Below are 5976 nucleotides of genomic sequence, written 5' to 3' on the forward strand. Positions count from 1 at the left end.
GTGTGCCCAGCAGGACGAGCCTATCGCACCTCCTTGTGGGGTTATCATGAATATTAAGGACAGTACGGGTCGGGTGCTTAGTCCAGTGACCACGGGTGGTAAATGGTCCCTAAACACTGTAGATGTGGTCATCTGAAAAGTTGGTGAGCAAGACTCGGCTCACAGCTGGGGCTCAAGAGAAGCTCGTGGGTGGGAGTGGGAAGGTGGGAGCAGCTGGCACTCAGCTCTGCATGCGCTGGTGAGCTGGCTGCTCTCATTACTGTCGTCGTCATAATCATTATTTTTCTCCAAAGTTCCGGCTGTGATGCCACCCATCCCCCACCTCCCGTATCTGAGCCACCTGCTGGCCACTGCTCAAGTCCAGTGTGATTGACGAAGGCGCTGCCCCTCCAAGCAAAATTTTAAGGTGAGTCCCAGAGAGTGGCTGAGATCTGGCACCGTGGGAGCACGGCTCATCCACCTGCTCACTTCCTGCAGCCGCTTGGCTTGTCTTTCTGGCTCTCCTTGGCTTCCAGGACTGCTCAGGACAGTCAGCGCGAGCCAGGGCCCAGGGTGGAGGGTGCAGAGGCAGGGACCAAATACCCTATTTCAGCCTGCATTTAGACCACAGGCTCTTCAGACCAAGTTCAACCCAACCCATATCATTACCTTTCCCAGTGCCAGGACGTGGCTTCAGGCCTCAGGGCCCCGGACCGAGGCTGCTGCCCATGCACTGAAGGACAGAGGCCATGGCTTTCTGTGCTCTTTCAGCCAAGTCAGGCCCTTTGCTCCTGCCACGCCCCCACCCCGTGGGTCTCTCTTCTCCCTGTCCATGCCATCCATCCTAAATGAGTCTCAAGTTTGGTTCTCGCTGTGAACAAGCATCCTCCCTGAACCCATCCGAACACTAGTGGATGCTTTATTGCCCACGGAGTGACGCGTTTTCGTATCTCCATGTGCCTCGTTTTCATGGTTGGCTGTCGGCTCTTGTTTCCGTTGCTCACTTACCCGAGAGGGCAGGTGCTCACCTGCAAGCTCGATGGCAGCCAGCAGGGCCCTCTGGGTCTCCAGTGGGAGAGCCAGGCAGGGCTGCTGAGGCCAGGCGAGGCTCCGTGGGACAAGCTGGGCTCTGGCCCAGGAAGAGAGGCCAATGTGCAGAGGCGCAGGGGGCATGGGGATTCCAGGAGGGAAGAGTGACAGCAGGGGCGACTAGACAAAGGGTTGTTGGGCGCAGGCTTCGCAGAGCCGGCTCTCTCAGGGAGGGAGCATGGAGGGAGGAAGGGGGGCAGCTGGGGCAGCCCCAGGTCAGGACCTGGAAGGAGAGCCTGTTGGCCACAGTGGGGGAGAAGGAAGAGCATGTGCATTGTTGGCTTGACAACCGTGTCCCAAAATCGTCCTAAGAAATTTTACATATAACTTTACGTACAACTCACAGCTCTGTAGAATGAGGAAACTTAGGTTTGAAAAGCCTAATCAATACATTTCCACTACCAAGTGGCAGAAATAATTATAATTAATTTAATTGTAAGCACTAGGCCTGTCTGACTCAAAGGCCTTGAACTCTCTGTCATATCATGTTGCCTCTCAAACAGGATTTCACAAAACTCAGATGTGGGCTCTTATATATCAGGATCACTGGTGCTGGCAATTAATAAAGCCTCAAAAATGTTTTTTGAGTAAATATGATGATGAAATTCAGTGATTGGATGGATGTGTGGATTCATGGAAGAGAAGATTATGAGTAAATGTATGAATGAGTGATGGCTAGAGGCCAGGTTATGTGAATTGATGGATGAATTAAAAGATACACGAGTGAATGTATGAATAAATGTCTGAATAGATGGATAGAGCGATATGGAAATGGATAAGTAATGAATGAACTATACCTAAGAGTTATATATGAATGAATTAAAGACTCGATGGATACATGTGTGAATGAATCCGTGAAGATGGATGGTTTCATAAATGATAGGATGGATAATAAATTAAAAGAGACATAAATGAATTAATAAATAAATGAATATGTGCATGGGTAGAAAAATGAACGAATATGCAGTAGAACAGAGTAATATACGTATATGTGAATGAATGAGAAAATGAACAACTGGTTGGCTAAGTAAATGGCTATTACAGTGAATTAATAAATGGATGTACTAATATATACTAGATGAGGGCAAAGAATATGTTAATGAATGAATGAGCAAATGAATGAACGAAACTGTGAGTGGACTGATGGCTGTGTGGATGAACGAGTGACCGTGAGGGAAAGCCCAGCCCTGCCTGGGACAAGCGTTCCACACTGCGCTGAGGCTCTGAGCAGCGCGTCCGTCACCACGTGCCACAGCAGCATCCCATGCCTTGGGAGAGACTTTTCTTCCTGTGCTGCTCCCAAAACCAGGGGAACTGGGGAGCAGCCACTGTATCCAGAAGGCAAAGACTTTCACCTGTCGCCTGCTGGGGCGCCCTGCCAACAATTATGATGAACAAACAGCCCTTCTGCCCTAAGCCCACTTGCCCACCTGCACCTCTTTTGTGCCTTGGCTCACCAGGTGGGGCAGGTTTTTGCAGGTAGGTTACATGGGCAGTGTTTGTGTGATCGCAGGTGTCAAGAACAGAATCAACATAATAAACACAACCAGAACTTGAGCACTTGCTAGGTAAGCCTTTATCTACATTACCTTAGGTCATTCTAACAAGTTATGAGTTGCATTTTACAGGTGGGTAGTTCAACAGCTCTAGACCTGTGAGGGGTCTGACTTCAAAGTCAAGTCTGTCTGATGCTTCACCATTGCATTTTTAGTCAAAGACTTGAGTAAGGAGTTATATTGGTATACGATATGTTCATGGGCACAAAATAGATTCATACATATTTTCTATCATATACATATAGATGCATAATCATAATATATGTCATATAAAAGAAATGCTTCTAAATAGTACATCTATTATATAAAATCTGTCATATAGAAATACATTAGACATTAGCTATCTGTAAAGAGATAATGTGATATATATATGTATATATATATATATATAAATTTTTTTCATTACTTTCCATAGTATTATTTGTAGGGCAATTTTAAATAACTAACCTGGCAAGACATAAATCATGGCAAATGGAAAATGACTTTAAATTCTGTTTTCTTGCCTCTGAATGCCAGCCCCACAGCCGTGTGTGCCGGTCACCATAAAGCAGTGGGGTGTAGCCCGCCCTGCCCCTCTTCCTAACGGGCTTTGTTGCCCCTGCCTTTGTCCCCGGGGCCTGGAACCTTCCCACACTCCCATTCCCCGCCCCGAGCTGCTGATGGACGGAGGGTTGTGTGATAGAAGCGCACACATCTCAAGATCAAGTGCTATTTTTGTGCGTTTATTGTTTTCTCTCCAGCTTGGGAAGAGCGTGCTGGTAGACCTCACCGCCAGGACTCTGCGCTGTGGCTGAATGGATGGGTAAAATCAAGGTGAACTTTCCTAAGTGTCTCCAGATCGTGTATTTGGTCATTACTCTGGCCTTGCCCAGCCTCCGGGAGAGAGCGTGACACACATAGTGCTGGTAAAAATTCCACGTTGCGTAACTTTTTTAGAGGGGTGGACAAGGTCGAACACTGAGGATGGAGCGATAAGGCCTCCTAGGTGACTCAAAGAAGGAAAATTTGCTGGGTTTTGAAGGATGAATAAGAGTTTGGGAGGCAAAGAAGAGAGGCGAGGCATTGCAGGCAAATCCTGGGGGTGCTAGACATTCCCCGCCCGGCTGTGGGGAGAGCAAGCAGTGCGTGTGCTGAGCTGGGGGTGGGGTGCAGGGAACAGGGGGGTCCAACACGTCCTGCCCCTTCAGCCGCCACTGAACGGTCACTGTACTGCGGCCACTAAAGGAGGACAGTGCTTCAGAGGCCTGGTGAAAAGGCCCAGGTCAGTGAGCCGATACCAGAGGCACGGAAGGGAGCAGAGTGGGGGGGTAGGAGGGCAGGAGTGTGAGTTCCAGGTGCCAGCTCGGCAGGGGGGCAGGCGCCCCCTGGACATCAGAGGGGCTGTGGCTCTTTGTGCAGCCTAGAGGGGCTGGGAGGGTGTCAAGATGCAGCCTGGGCTGCTCCTTGGGAAACGCTCTGCACCAGCTCTGGCCGAGGTCACTAACCCACAACAGGAATGGACATGACCGTGTGCACAGCACTTTAGAGTTTGCACAGCCTCCTTGGGGCCCCCTGGCAGTCTGCTCGGCCCACAGAATCAGCCATGCTTTGCAGCCAGATGCATGCCCTTACCTGATCCTCTGCCTTCCTTGTGTCCCACGGCAGTGACCTGTCATCGCTGAGAAGCCAAGGGGACAGAGGGCAGAGGGCAAGGCAGCAGGATGGGGGTGGGCCTTGGGGTGCTCTGTCAGCAGATGGCGGAGATCAGGGGTAAGGCTGGCAGTACATCCCAGGGTGGGAGGGCACCCTCGAAGAGGAGGACTGGGCCCCAGGGGAGGGGGTGTGCAGGGCCGGGGAGGAAAAGATGAGGGACAAGACTAGGGTGAAGTTGCAGAAACAAGGCACTGTCTCAGTGATAAGAACCGGATCAGAGCTCAGGCCTGAATCAGTCGGGTTTCAGCCAGAGGGACAGAGTCAGGAGAAGACAACTCCGCTGAGATGCACAGCAGAAGGCGGAGGCTGGCCCTGCAGGCGCGAGGTCCCAGGCCGCGGGCAGGCCGCAGGGGGAGCTGCTTCCTCCTCGGGCTGCGCTCAGGCCTTTCAGCCGTGGGCACGAGCCCCGGGCTGTCCGGGCCAGCTGTGCCTGAAAGCCGGCTCCTGGGGCCCTCAGCCCACCTGCAAACCGCCTTCCCAGCAGCACCTGGGTCAGGGTTGGCGTGAACAGCTGGGGATGATAGCCCGGCCGAGAGGACACAAAACTGGCCACCACTAGGTCGGCTCGGCCCACCGGCCCCAGGGCTGGGCCACACATCTTGTTTCCTGGCAGTGGCGCCTGGCAATGGCTCACGCACTTGGTTCTGTCAAGCTCTAGCCAAGGCCGCTGCCGTACAGGCCTCGGGGACAGGATGCATGAGAGATTGCCACCCCTGCGCGGGGCTGTGGCGGAACCAGCAAACACCCTGGATGCCGCAGCCCCCTCCTAAAGAGTCCCAATAACCATCCCGGAAGCACGAGGCAGCTAACACACCGCGGAGTGAGGGAATTGGGGATTGTAAACTTGGAATTGGCCGTTTTCACAATTTACATTCCTATGAAAATTTTGTCTAGATAGGAGCGTCATTTGTCTGAAAATGTATATGAGGAATTGCATTGCTGGACTGCAAATAACTTAACCTAGTTGGAAATACATGTATATAATTAGACACCCCCTTTCGCCCCAACAGAGATGAAAACTCATCCCCAAGAGCTGACCAGCGGGCGCCGGCTCCCGTGGGCCCGATTCTCTTTTCCATCTGGCGCTTTGGCGATTTACGGTGGGCGGCACTTTGTCGAGGAAATCACTGTGATGCGGGCTTTGATCTCGGCTCTGTCCTCACTAACTCTGTGACCCTGGACTACTTGATTAACCGTACTCCATCCTGTAATTGTGCTTTTCCTGCTTGGGAATTGGGAACCAGGCTACCCTTGGGAGCAAATTGCCTGACCCAGTCCCTGTTGGCAACGAGGGTGCCCTTGATGAACGGTGGCCGCAAGGACCGACCAGTCCTCACCGCAGCCCTGCCGTGGGAGCCTCACTACCCAAGACCCTCTGTAAACGTCTCAGGCCCTTCAAGTCCACCCCACCTCACCCTGGGTGGAGCCCTGGGGGATGTACTGATGAAGGCAGTAGGAAAACGGTACCTTTGTGCAAATTATAGACGGTCATTCCTACTGAAGACACCTGGGAAATGGCACTAACTTCAGGTGGACACACTGGTCAGTTGGCCCCTGGTGCCATCTGGAGGGGGCACTGCAGAGCCGGGATTGCACGGGCTCTTCGCAGCTTCGTGCTCGTCCTGGCAGGGGGTCGTGCACAGTCTAGTGCACAAATCCC

The 5976-nt window shown here is 52.3% G+C and overlaps 1 long non-coding RNA gene across 2 annotated transcripts; it reads left to right on the plus strand.

The window, feature by feature from the left end:
• Window positions 1-322: 322 nt before the first annotated feature.
• On the plus strand, window positions 323-5506 carry LOC131273363 (uncharacterized). Of its 2 annotated transcripts, none has more exons than XR_009180577.1 (3): window positions 323-406; window positions 3365-3529; window positions 5327-5506. It is a non-coding gene; the product is annotated as an uncharacterized lncRNA (long non-coding RNA). The 2 variants fall into 2 exon arrangements; XR_009180578.1 differs by lacking the exon at window positions 323-406 and adding an exon at window positions 2547-2636.
• Window positions 5507-5976: the final 470 nt, after the last annotated feature.

This window comes from Dasypus novemcinctus, chromosome 14 (assembly GCF_030445035.2).
Source record: "Dasypus novemcinctus isolate mDasNov1 chromosome 14, mDasNov1.1.hap2, whole genome shotgun sequence".
NCBI classification, from domain to species: Eukaryota; Metazoa; Chordata; class Mammalia; order Cingulata; family Dasypodidae; genus Dasypus; species Dasypus novemcinctus.